General features: G+C 42.5%; 1 long non-coding RNA gene, 1 other non-coding gene and 1 pseudogene across 2 annotated transcripts; all 3 read right to left on the bottom strand.

Annotated features, from left to right (window-relative positions):
- Positions 1-632: 632 nt before the first annotated feature.
- Positions 633-1,282, bottom strand: LOC136491444 (uncharacterized; annotated as a pseudogene).
- Positions 1,283-6,871: 5,589 nt separating this feature from the next.
- LOC136494982 (small nucleolar RNA R71) lies at positions 6,872-6,980 on the bottom strand. Its single transcript, XR_010768772.1, has one exon. It is a non-coding gene; the product is annotated as a small nucleolar RNA R71 (small nucleolar RNA).
- A 3,526-nt stretch (positions 6,981-10,506) lies between these two features.
- On the bottom strand, positions 10,507-12,861 carry LOC136494021 (uncharacterized). The gene is made up of 4 exons (XR_010768468.1): positions 12,247-12,861; positions 11,931-12,154; positions 11,135-11,282; positions 10,507-10,810 (listed from the first exon to the last, which is right to left on the bottom strand). It is a non-coding gene; the product is annotated as an uncharacterized lncRNA (long non-coding RNA).
- Positions 12,862-13,774: the final 913 nt, after the last annotated feature.

The raw sequence follows: 13,774 nt of genomic DNA on the forward strand, positions 1-13,774 counted from the left end.
AACTGAAGAGTATATTGATCTTCAGCTACCATACATTCATAAAAGGTATAATACCAGCAGTAGCTAGAATGCAAGAAAAATGAGGTAAAGCAAACAAGCAGGTCACAAGATATTCAGAATATTAACCATATGTTCAGAAACTAAACCGTAGGTTTTTGTCTCTCAAGAAAAGGATTAGTAGATGATGAAGCAACTGATGTCAAGCACTATTGCAAGAAATTAGCAAACAATGATGCCAACAGTTTATACTGAAATCACATTCAGAGTACCAGAGCAATGAACCAAAGATCTATTAGCTTCTATCGGAACATTATAGCTGATCCAAGAACTAACATATGATCGTTTCTTGGCATTCGGACATTTGGTTCGTTACAGGTGGACGCAGCTCTGAACAAAAGAACAGGAACACAGCTAAGTTCGATCAGTTCCAAGAAAGCAAAAAAGGAAACAACCTAAGGGGTATTTCAAGAGCTGATCCAGACCATCAAAAAGACGAACTACCATCGATCAATTCCAAGAACAAGAATGCAGAAAAAGAAGGACGAAATAATCCTTGAAGAACCTCTCCAAGAGCTGATCCAGTTCCAGACCGCCCCACAGGAGGCGTCAACACTGTCCCATCCAAGCTCGATCGCGCGTGTCTACTGCGATGACGACGCGTCCGGTAGTATTTCGTCGTCTGCAGGAAGCGGCAACACCTCCGCCAAATCCGGCGTCGAGGTCCGCGGCAACTGCGTCTGCGCTAGCGGTGGCGCCGATGCTGATGACGACGCCTCCGCTAGTGTCTCTTCGTGCGCCGGAAGCAGCAGCGCCTTCTCCAAGTCCAAATCCGGCGTCGCCGACGTCCGCGGCAACTGCTGTAGCGCTGGCTCCAATGCTGACGGTGAAGGTGCTGGCGACGATGGCGGTGGCTGCTTCCACGGCAGCACGGGATAGGGACTCTTGCGGGCACGCCATCACCTCCGCAGTGAGAAGCCATTGGTCGATGTCCCTCTCGCACCTGGCGCTGCCGCCGCAGTGGAACGCGTGGTCGCAGGACAGCGTGCGGACCTTCTCGCCGGCCTCCATGCTGTCTTGGCACATGGTGCAGGTGTAGTTCAGCGTCGTGTCAGGGTGGTGACGCCGCCGAGCGTGAAGAGGCGCATCCGTCGCCATGGGCACCAAATGATAATGAAGACGACGCACACGGCCACAGCGACGACGGGAAAGAAGACGACGAGCACGGCGCTCCAATAGTCGTCGGGGTCGGCCATCGGTCCTTCGCTCCCCTGAATCTTTCGCCTTCTCCTCTCGATGGCTGCTCTCTCTTGCTCTTGCTCTGGCTTTCTCGCTCGCTCTCCCACGTCGTTCTTTGGATTGTGTTGTGCTCGTTTGAAAGTGAAAGGCTGGCCAAATTGGCGGGGCGGCACGGCTATTTGTAGGGAGGATGCTCAACTGGGAACTGCTGATAAGTCGGTTGGTCAGTTTGTTACAAGGTGGGACCCGCGGTTAGATTCCCCACGGCGGCGGTTCAAACTGGAGTAGCAAGGGCGGAGGGGGCTGGAGAAGGAATGCTAGCAGATTCCCAAGTTTGGTTTGCGAAATCTTTAGAAGTTGGATGTTTCATACAGAGCTCATTGACATTGGTGAAGCCATTAGTAACGGCAAGGCAATGTGCATGGACTACAGCAAGTCGAAGGCAACAAGGCAATTGATGGGCCGAGTCATTCGAAGGAGCCTAGGCCCAGAAGGAATTCCGAACCTTTTTATGGCCGATCGCCCCAAGTTGTCGGAACTGTTACAGCCATTGGTGGTGCCTGGCAGAGCTTGAAAAATCATTTCTCTTAGGGCTACTTTGGCAACACTGTTTCCCAGAGGGATCCCTGCAATTCCCTTGGGCCGACAAACCCGTGCCAGTCTCCCCCGGGGCAATTCTTCGCGCTCTTTGGAAGCCCACCAACTCAGGTATTGAAGCCCGCTTCCCTGCGTTTTCCGAGTGGAAGGAAACCACGAGTCCTGACGCCGAGAGGGTTTCCCTGACCCCGTCGATTCGTTCGTTCGCGCACCTTGCGAGTCGCGAGGCCGCCACCGCCGCGGCCGCCGCCACCCAGCATCCCGTGGCCAGCGACTAGCGGCACATCTCTCCCTACGGCCGGCGACGCATCTCCCGGCGCTCGGTGCTGACGTTCCTCCCGAAGTTCACGGCTCCATGTCGATCTCTAGAAATCACATCGGTGGCTGTACCGGCGCCGCCTCTCTCCTCCACCGCCGTCACTATCGCCAAATCGGTCCTCCTGCACCTGCATTTCCTTCCCCAACTGTAGTTTCTTGACACGCTAGGGTTTCACCCAGATTTCCATTTCTTTTGCTCCCATTGTCCTGTTCGGGAGCAAGAGGTTAGTTCTCCACCTGCTACAATTCGCTGCATTCTGTTTCAGTGGTGGGACATGGATTCATGGCGGTCTGATGTGATGCTGTAGTTTTCTGTGTTGTAGCTTCATGTGCAGCGTAGGAGATGGTCAATTTGTTTGTAGACGTAGCATTGTCTCGTTATGCAACATATTGAGCACTGTACGTATATTTAATTTTCCTTTAAAAACTGCGGCTTGTGTACATTCGAAATGTATAGGGCCTGTTTGGATGCTACTCAAATATACACCTGTAATTGTTTACACTTGTATTTTACTGTGCACAAGAAAACCAGGCAATAATTATCCGCCTGTGAAATGCTATTTGGAAGAACAGTATGAGACAGGGGTAACTGGGTCATCCGTACGAATCAAATTGAGATGATAGCTCCAAGTTTTGCAATCGTTCAAGATAATCAGAAATGCAAATCAAACAAATGGATGTTAGCATATCATCCTAGCAACTCAACACCACATATGTATATGACAATCTCGACCAATCTATGTAGTACAGTACTAGATAGCTGCTAGTGCAAAGCACTCGTCGCTGAAATGGCAAATGTGAATCTTGAGGTCAATCAATCCAGAATGCTCAGGTCTCGCTGCAGTTAAGCCACACTGCTGTCGATCGATCTCCAGCCAGCCAGTGATCTACTAGTCTAGCCCACAGAACTCACGAAGTCAAGATTCATCAAGCAACCAAAGTTTCTCACACAAGGAGAGATGGGATCAGGAGTGAAGGGTACCTGAAATCTGAGAACGAAATAGATGCGCTCCTTGTGGATCTGGCCACCGACACCGTCGATCTGACTTCTATAGCTACGGATTTGAAGTTGTCGCCATGGATATATTCGCACCTGAAATTGAGAACGAAATAGATGCGCTTTGTTGTCGTGCAATGAAGTGTATGATGCGGAATGCCGCCTAGGACGTCGCCGATACCGGCTCCGCTCCGCCGCCGCCCTGGTAGCCCTCCGCGCCGCTATTCGTCGCCAGGTAGCGCTCCGCGCCGCCACTTCGCCAGGAAGCGGACCTCCGTGCCGCCGCCGAGACGAACGCACGACCCGATATCTGTCGTTTCATTTTACAGGCCTCGGTAGACGTCTTTTTTTTGTCCGCGGCGCAAACCGAGTGTAAACTTACGTGATTGGTTGCTTTGACGGGAGAGAGTTCGGATGGGGAGTCCGTCTAGAATGGTGACATGTTTAAGTCGTGCACTTAGTTGTATTTAGTTATTTTTGTTGTTGGTCTAGTATAAAATGATATCTTGTTTGGTTGCATGTATAGATGTGAGTTTTGAGTGTATGACACATGGGTCCCTGCATCATGCCTGAATCAAGCCATCCTGCATAGAGAGGGAAGTAGAAATTGAGAAGATGAAGTAGTGCGGGATGAAGGAGGAAAGATGAATGAAAGGATACCAGCGAAAGATGTGAGGAGGGCAACCAAACACGCCACATGAATAAGGTCAGACAACTAAATGGTGCGGGGACAGTCCGGTTCGGACAACTAATCAACCCCTTAGTAGCCTGACCGGGCATCCAAACAGCAAAATACAGTTTGCATCCGAAAAACTTACGGACCCGTAATTTACAGGGTTTTCTTGACATAATACATTCCTTCTAAACAGGCCCTTAATTTTGCGGATTGAGATTGTACATATATTATTATTTTACGGTTTGAACTTGAAAGTTAGGTTATGTTTTCCCTTAAGCATGTAACTCAAGCCTCACACAACTAAGGGCCTGTTTGGAAACTATGGCATCACAAAACTGTGGTTTTGTAACCTAAAGAGATAGAAAATCATGATTTAGAAAAAAAGAAAATTTAGTGAAGTTTTTAAAACTCCAAAAGACTACAATTTTAACAAAACCATGATTTAAAGCTACAAAGTTTATTTTATCCAAAACCTAATAACTTATGAAAACTAAAGTATTTTCAAAAACCATGGTATTTCTCCAATACTTTGTATCCAAATAGGGCCTTAAGCTTTTGAGTAAAACATTCTGCTGCTACTATTCGTACAAGGAATTGAAAAAAAAACATAATGACAACCAGAAATTGAGAACAAAAGGTACTCATAATGGCTCCGATCGTGGTGATTGTGAGGGGTTCTTGACCTTTCCCCAGCGGAGAGCCAAAATGTACTATAGTGGATTGCTCGTGGCTTGTGTGATCCTCATCTTGTGTTGGTTGTTGTTGACGGTAGTTAACAACCATTATAAAACATCAATAAAACATGCATAAGGGCACAATTGAGATCACCAACAAAGGTCTAGGGGTTTAAACTAATAAATTCTATGAGTTTTTGTGGATCTGTGATTTCTACAGGGTTTATTCAGAAAACCGTCAAGGTGGACCTACATATCAGATTTAATTACGCTTATCCACCGCGAAACGGACACTAGAAGGTTCTAGAAGACTCGAGAGGACTCCACACCAAAGCGGGAGCCGAGACATCGTCAGGTGGGGCCGGTCGGCCCCACCTAGAGGCTGCCCGGCCCCTAGGGTCCCACTTGTCAGCCTCGTCGCAATGTGGGTTTTCCACAGCCTCCTAGGTTGCATCTACGCCGTTCCTTAAGTTGGTTTAATCCAAGGGCTCACGTTGGACGCTCTGGCCTATATATATCAGCCCCTGTCCCCCTAAAGGCATCAAGTCATTTGAGAAGACAGAAACCCTAATCATCCTCAGAGTTCCACCATATTCTAGGGCATAGCTAGTTAGGCTAGGTCTAGAGGGAGGCAAGCAGGCTTCGCTTGGATTCCCGATCGTGTCAAGAGCGTGGTTTGGTATAATCTTTGTGCCTCCTCTCTCTTTTGTATCTCTATTATTTTTATATGCTTGCTATAATTGTTATGACAATATTAGTATTCATCTTATTCATGTTCTTCGTTATAATGTTCATCGTCTACTTTGATTATATGCTTAGTATAGTTGGATTATCATCATGTTCATACATAAGTTCGTATAGCGCCCACTCTAAGGTACCATGGGTGGGTGGTCGATATTGTGTAAGTGTGGTGCTTATACATTGTTTACCTGCGAATACACCCTATATTCTGGGTTATGTGATAGATCGCGGACGTGACACTCCTATTGCATCCTTTGTAGTCCACTCCCCGATGTAGGAGCACGTAGGATCTGATTACGAAGGAAGATAAGTTTTGTTCTTACTCTTCCCTAGTAATATCCCTTATGTGTAGATATGAAGATGATCTCAGCAATGACTATTAGGTATAATTGCACTAATCAATGTATGCTTTGACTTATAATTAAGGATAACTTAGAAATTATTTCTCTAATATTCTACCTAACCATGCTAATGCCATAGAAAGGAATACTCTGAGTGATTTATCATTATCATTGATCAATACTTATTATATATATATATATATATATATATATATATATATATATATATATATATATATCTTATCCTATGACTTACCCCTGTTATGAGTAGAATATTGGTTATGGTTTACTTCTTCATCAATAGTATAAGTCATCAATACTTGTCTATGCTAGACCTTCCCTGTGATAAAAATATAAATAACGATATCTAAAATACTCTCGGGTGAAGTGCTATAATGGTATATTATCTGTGCGCTTACAGATTATTATTTATTCATATCTATATATTCTTTCTAGTCACATAAGATGATAAAGAACTACTTAGTATCATTCTAGTAGTGATGCTAGGCTGCACCAACAAGCATCTCTGGCACCATCACTAGGGATGACAACCTAATAAAGTAATGTTAGGAGATGTAGGTAATTAATAGGTGGCTATTAAAACAAGTGACAAGTTAATAAATACCAACAAGCATTTCTGGCGCCGTTGCCGGGAAAGGTAGCTAGACAAAGGAAGTATTGATAAACTTATACTTATTGATGTGATCGAGGAAAACCATTGATCTCTGCTCAAACATGCTTACCCTTGTTTTGTCTACTTGTGTATCTTATGCAGGGTAATGTATGATCGGTTTTGACCTTCCGACAAACTACGTTGATGATCCATAAGCACTACTTAAGAGGACTAAGGCTAAACTCAAAAAAGTTTCAGCTTTAGAGTCAGAAGACAACCATATAAGGCGAAGTTTAACACCAGAATTTGAAGCCATAGCTGACAGGACTCTCCACGAATTCTCTGCTCCAACCACTGCCAACATCCGTACTAGACCCACAGTCAATGTAGGAGACAATGGATTCGAGCTCAAGCCGGCTCTCATCAACATGGTGCAAGCGAGCCAATTTTGTGAAAAGGCACATCAAGATGCTAGTGCTCATCTCCAACACTTCCTGGAGATCTACAACACTTTCACCATCAAGGGAGTAACCAAGGGCGCCATACTATTTTGCCTCTTTCCATTTTCACTTTTGGGGAAGGTGAAGTAGTGGTTCTACGCCAACAAAGATAGAAATACTACATGGGATAATTGCTCCACTGCCTTTCTAGCAAAGTTCTTTCCCACGGGTAAGACCAATGCTCTGCGTGAGAGAATTTCAAGTTTTCAGCAACAACATGATGAATCTGTCCCTGAGGCATGGGAACACTTTTAAGACTATATATCATAATGTCCTCATCGTGGGATGGAGAATTGGCTAATCATGCAGATGTTCTACCACGGGTTGACCAACAGTACCAAAGTTCATTCACTTTGTCCTTTGCTACAAGTTACCTTTGCCTTGAGCCATGCTTGTATAAAACATAATCTCTATACTAAAGTAATCCCAAAACCATCTTTTTATTAGCATAGAGGGAAATTATAAAATTTGGGACAAACAACCCGTGTTTCGAAATTGTATATTCCCTCAGGTATGTGTTGTCCACTAATCCTTTGTAAGCATAAAACAATGAGTGAGGCAAAAGGTCTAACAAAGTGTCAGAAGATCAAAGAGCAGAAAGATGGCATGACAAAAAGATGAGAAAGAAAATGTGCAATCTAGAAGATAAGAAGCTCATGAATAGCTCAAGATACGAGGCTAGCCGAAAAAAAGGAAAACTTCAAGCAAAAGAGAAGGACCATCATGAGTCATTTATCCTTCGTCATATGGTGACATCACGCTTCAATGACAAAGGTAACCTCCTAAGGTAAATGGTCATCATTTAAGAAGTTTTTTCTTAATTCTGGTAGGCACATAAATAAGAAACAAAATATGTTTGAGTTATAATTTACTTGATCCAACCTGATTAACTAAACATGTTTAGTTCTTTAAGCTTGTTCCTAGCACCACTTCCTTAATCTTATAGTCTTAACCAAATGAGCTAAAACATTGCACATCTTATCTCTGGAAAATGATAGATACCTTATGGACAATCCTTCCATATGTTAAGCAACTCAATCTTTTCTGCCAAATGAACTTAACTGCTACATTCATGTTCAATCTTCTTATCACCTATGATATAATTGAACATAGCATATAACATCAACTTCATCTTGTTCAATGTGCCTAAGGTTAGAGAAGAATAAGTAAAGTTTTGGTTCTATTGGTGTTTTCCCACCAACAGAGCCCATGCACTTGATCTCTATCTTGTTTTATAGTAGGACACACTTCAAGCAAAGTGTGGGGAAATCGATTCCCCAATTTCTATAAGTGAAGGTCCTAAATCTGTCAAACCAAAATTAAAACTCAAAACCAAGACAGGCTTTGCGAAAGAAGGTGACATCACCATTAGAGGCATCATCACAAGAATCTTCGTCTTCAGGACAAACCAAGGTATTAATGAACTTCATAAGGAGAAGTCCAGTTCGAAGGACTTACAACACCGAACCCTCACCGAAAGAGCTAGCTTGGGGAAGAAGCATCTCCGTGTATCCAGGTAAGTATTCTTATCCATGTAAGTATTCTTATCCAGGTAAGTATTCTTTCTCTTTTTAGTTTTAGTTTCTTTTAAATAGTTAAAAATAATGAATGAAACAAAATAAAAAGTTATCTTTAGAATAAATATATATAGCTATAGTAATAATGTGTGATCTAGTGAAATTAAAAACAAAATAAAAGGCGTGTCTAGTTTATTTTAATTTGTTTTTAAGAGCTCAATAAATAAAAGACTCTGAGATAATCTCTTGCAATGGAAATGATAAATAGTTGCTCTGTTGTAATTCCTTTCAAGTACCTAGTTTCCAGCCTTGAATTCTCCTGAGTTTTGGATACAACTGATTTGATATAAGAATTTACTCTGAACTTGTAAGTCATGGGTAGCATATGCTTGATCTAAGTCTAGGTAATTGACGGATATGATATAAGGTCTGAGCTGCTATTTATCTTGTTTCAAGTGATACTAGAGTTCCGAAGATTTGTCTTTTGAAAAACATAAAAATACTTCATGATAAGCTTCAGTATGACAAGCTTAAATTCCTACCAGAACCATATATGATATTTAGATTAGGAAAACTTTCACTCTTATATGATGCTTGCTTTTGCATTGAGTTTAGTCAATCTTTGTTGACCCTTATGAGAGGTTTGTCATGCTCTTAAAATCAAGACCACGTACACACCACCCACATATGCACTACTCCTACACTGGGGGTAGGCGCAACAACATGCCATTCCATCTAGATCCACCTAAAAATGTTTTACTCTTACACTGGGAGTGAACACAAAAAATATACCCTATTCCTATCCACAAAATAAATGCTCCAAGTTCTTATTGTTGTCTCTCAAAAGTTTTATTGCAGAAAAGAAGCATGTGGCTATGCAAAAGTTATTCATAAAAAAAGAAAATGTATTGAAAAAATGAACGAGTATCCGAGATATTTAAAACAATGGGTATTTAGATGCCCGCCTGAAAAGAAAAAAAGATGAATAAGATAGCCCATGTTTTCTTACAAAGTTGTTTCCAAGTTTCAAAAGAGAGATGTTTTCAAGGAGCAAAGTAGAATTAGGTTTGCCACCATAGACATCCACCATAGACATCCTCACACATTCACATCTTGATTCAATTGTATGACTCAACTCTCTTTGGATCCGAGGTTTGACTTTACAATATATTTATTGCAAGTATGCTCTATACTTTCACCCTACCTATGAACTCCACATAAGCTTTAGTTGTAGGAAGAGAAAGGCATAGCATCACTATTTTCTTGGTGAGGATCCATAAATATCACATATATTGAGAGACTTGAGAGTGTCATACAATAGAAGCTCTGAGTTTTATTTTAAAAACCTATAAAAACTCTAGAATAATGGTTGAGCAAAGAACTTGAGACATAGTGCTTGACTTGATTATTCTGTCTTTCAATTTCTCAAGACCCAAGCGAAGGCTAAGGAGCCCCATAGTTGAAGGTAATATGGGTAAGTTTGAAAGTCAGATCGGTTTATTTTAATCCGGAGGAGAATTCACTCACTGCTAGGATCCAGCCCTGTCGTGACGCCTATATTGGGTTGCAATATGACTATTTTGGTTGCAATACGGATCAATTGCATATATGTATGGTTGTTGACAAGTGGTTGCATTTGGAACGGTGCAATAGGTTCTTGCATCCTTTTGGATGTGGTGTTGCAATATGGTGGTTTTGCAATGCACATAAAAAACTAACGCAACCACGATTTGGTTGCAAGCACAGGTATTGCGACCAGCTGAATGGTTGCGTGAGTTACTGTTGCGACGAAACATGTGGATGTAATATGACAGTATTGCCACGAACGAACTTGTCGCAACATGGCTTTATTGCTACTCCATAGTTACGTGGGAATATGGTCATATTACCATGCAATGTGCTCCATTGCATCAAAGAAATGTTGCAATGTAACAAATTTGGTGGCTAGAATCACAACTACCACGCTCATTTACTGGTGGCAATAAAAGGTAATGCAACAAATCATTGTTGATGGTAATAGATGGAAACTACAACGAATCATTGTTTGGGGTAATAGATGGAAGATGCAACGAATCATTATCAGTGGTAATAGATGAAAGATGCAACGCATCATTATTGGTGGTAGACATGTCCTATAGCAACAGATAAAGTTTGTGGCAATAATGTATATTGCAACAACAAAGAGTGGTTGCATAGTAGTTTATTGCAACGTGGGCATTTTAGCCAACGCTTTTTTCATAGCTAGATATTTAATTGTTGTTGCAAAATAATTGTATCATGAGTATAGATTTCATCATCACATAAAAACTCGAGCCTTCATTAACTTCAAACATATGTCTCAACCAAAGTAATAACACAATGACCAAAATATTGCTAAAGTAAACATGACCACACCAGAATAAAAACATCATCTCTATCTATAAGTTTGCAACTATGTTTAGCATAATAAAATAGAACTAAATATGAGTTCTCTTATTAATTTCTTCATGGTCCATCAGCATCAGCGTTCACTAATAAATCTTTGTCTAATTCTTCTAGCTATCCATCACCAACATTCAAGCATAAAGCTTTCTCTAATTATTCAGGTCGTCCATGTTTTCCTGCAGTTTATGAACAGGCATACAATTAGATACCATTCTGATTGCTATGAGAACAAGCTCTATCAGTCTATCACATGGGAATAAAATTACACATACAATTGGAAGTGGAAAATCAGTGTTTATACTATTTAGACTACAGAAATGTGCAGAAACTCAATAAAGACTGAATGTGAGATCTGCACTTCAAATGTCCCTTAAGATATGAACAAACACAAAGTCTAAAAAGCCATTGAATTATGGGATTTGGATGGTTCATGGCCAAAAAAAGATCTGGAAAATACTATGGACCGCTGGTAATACCACACTAGATAGAGTGTAGCTTACCTAGTTCCTTTGAACGGCTAGCATCAAAGTAACCTCTGGTTCGAGTTCTTCTATGGCTTTCTCAAGAAATCCTGAGCCCTTGTGTAAGATCCTTTCAATGCCTTACTTCAAATCTCCTTGAAGGGCTTCTCAGTGGCCGTTCCGGCATCTATAGATTAATGCCAAAAGTCAGGGAGCAGGAAAAATATTAAAAGTGCATTGTGGTTACATGTCTAACATTAGATATTAGGACTTACGACAACCAAATGATGTGCAAGTAATATGCAAGGCATGATCTGGTATTACATTTAAATTCAGCTCTGAAACCTTTCGGGAAATAGAATTACTTCTCTTTGTGCTTTCCAGAATGTAGTGTATCTATAACTTATCAAGCCAGCAGTTCTATTTTCTTGATTTTGACCACAACGTGTGCCATAAAAAATGTAGCCCCATATTAAGCTAAGGTAATTTCAAAACCATTTAGGTAGACAATTAAAGTATATCTGCAATGATGAACCATCTATTTGCCGTGTTATAATCTAGTAACAATGAAAGCTTCAAAACCAAACCATTCAGACTTTGCGTTAATCACTAATCAATGAGGATGCTACCCATTACTTCGTGAGAGAGCCTAGACAACTCAAGGAAGCTACTGCACTTCTGAAACTAGATGGCATTTCTACAATCTGCATACAAAAACTTAGGCTAAACATGAGAGCAGATAGCTAACCGTTTCCTCTGCTTATATCCTTCAATTGCAGGAAAATAAGAATGCTACAGACAGCAGGACAACATCATGAACGGGAGGAGTACGAACCACTTCACTATGGCACTTCTACAATGCTTGTCGCCGACCAGATTTGGCAGCTGGCGGAGGCAGCGTCAGGACCAACTATGCAACTAGCCGAAGTGGCCTCCTTCTCGGAGCATAAATCAAGTGGCAGCGGCTCTCCCTTCCAAGAGTGTAGACAGGACACGGAGCGCCGCCGCCACTGCGGTGAGCCCCACCCTCCCAATCATCGCCCCTCGAGCATCACACAACTACACAAGTAAAAAAAACCAAATCATGTTTAAGAAGACAGTAGATCGAGAGAGATAAAATGGAGATCGAGAGGGGTGGAAGAGAATCTGACGGAATCGACCGAGAAGACGGGGTGCCGGGAGGTAGTCGAGTGCTTTCACACGCGGAAGTCGTCGAGGACGCGCGCGAGGTGGGTTCGGGCGTCCGGATGCCCAAATCCATGCGCCCCTCCTCGGAGATGCGACTGTAATTGGCGGATCCATGCGCCGAACAGACATTGATCCGCATCCCCGAAGTCGAGCTGCTCATCGCCGTTGCAGCCGCGCCTCGAGGAGCCCGTAGGGGTTGCTTGCGCCGCCGTTCCACGGGAAGCCTGGACCAACGGCGCCGCTGCCACTCTTGCCGCTCAAGGCACCGCCTTGCCATGGATCGAGATCTGGTGATGGGAGAGAGATCGGAGAGAGGCACCTAGAGAAGTGAAGAGAAAGAGACAGAGGCATCTCCGCTCGAGTGATCGGTGGCGCGACTGTGCTCGGAGGAGATGCCGTTAGGGATGAGGTGCTTGTGGATGCCGACCGGGTCATATCCTCACTCATGAACTCCTAGCAGTGATGTGGAGCAGCTCTAGGGCGGTGCGGTGGGGGCGGATCCGGCGAGGTGCGGTGGCGGTGGCGGCAGGGGTCTAGTCATGCGGCGGCGGCGGTGTGATGGGAGATAGAGAGGAACGATTTGGATTTGTTCTGGAGTGCGTTTTGTTTGTTTTAGAGAGAGGGAGGAAGGTCAATCGTGCGGGCCATACGACCGAGACCGAGCGCGTGAAATTTGGATTTTGGTGGGCGCGAGTTAGGCCCCCCAATTATTTACTAGATGGTCAATTTCTTTTTCTAAATCAATTCTTATTGTGGTAATTCGATTTCTTTCTCTAAATTTCTGAAAATATGGGTGAGCTGTACATTTGCAATTAGAATTTTAAATGACCATGAAAATCACCCGTATGCTTGTTCTTGAAATTTCTCCAGAATAAAATGCTATAAACAATAATAAAATAGGCAAAATACATTTAAACAAATAGGAAACACAACACGACAATAGGTACTCCCTTCGTTTTAAACTATAGGTTATTTTGGTTTTTCTAGGTCCATAGCTTTTGTTATTATCAGGTTCATATGTTTATTTATGTAATTTAATAAATATTTTTGGTAATAATATACTTTCTTCCAAAATTTACTTGATAAGTATCATGCGTTACAACTTAAATATGTTTTGGAATTGCAATTCTCCCATATGACCTTGCAACAAAATGGTATGTTCCATTGCAACGCACATATATTTTTGGTAGTCTCTTTACTCAATGTAAAGAGTGAGGCGGTTCTTCCAACCCATATTTTGACCTTGGTCCATTCCCCGCATGCATCTGATTTTGAGTAGTTCCAGGTTCCACGTCGCTTCCTTGCCTCAATTGACCACCCGTAAAAAGCCACACTAGCATAATTTTACCAGTTTCTCCTTGGTAGGTAGTTTACTTTGGGATAGAGCACTAGTAGAGAAACTAGCTGTACTCCTGGTTCTCAACCCCCTTCAGTCCCGGTTTTAGAACCGGGAGCACGAATCCAGGACTAAAGGGCCCCTCCTTTAGTCCC

This window comes from Miscanthus floridulus, chromosome 11 (genome assembly GCF_019320115.1).
Source record: "Miscanthus floridulus cultivar M001 chromosome 11, ASM1932011v1, whole genome shotgun sequence".
Classification (NCBI taxonomy): domain Eukaryota; kingdom Viridiplantae; phylum Streptophyta; class Magnoliopsida; order Poales; family Poaceae; genus Miscanthus; species Miscanthus floridulus.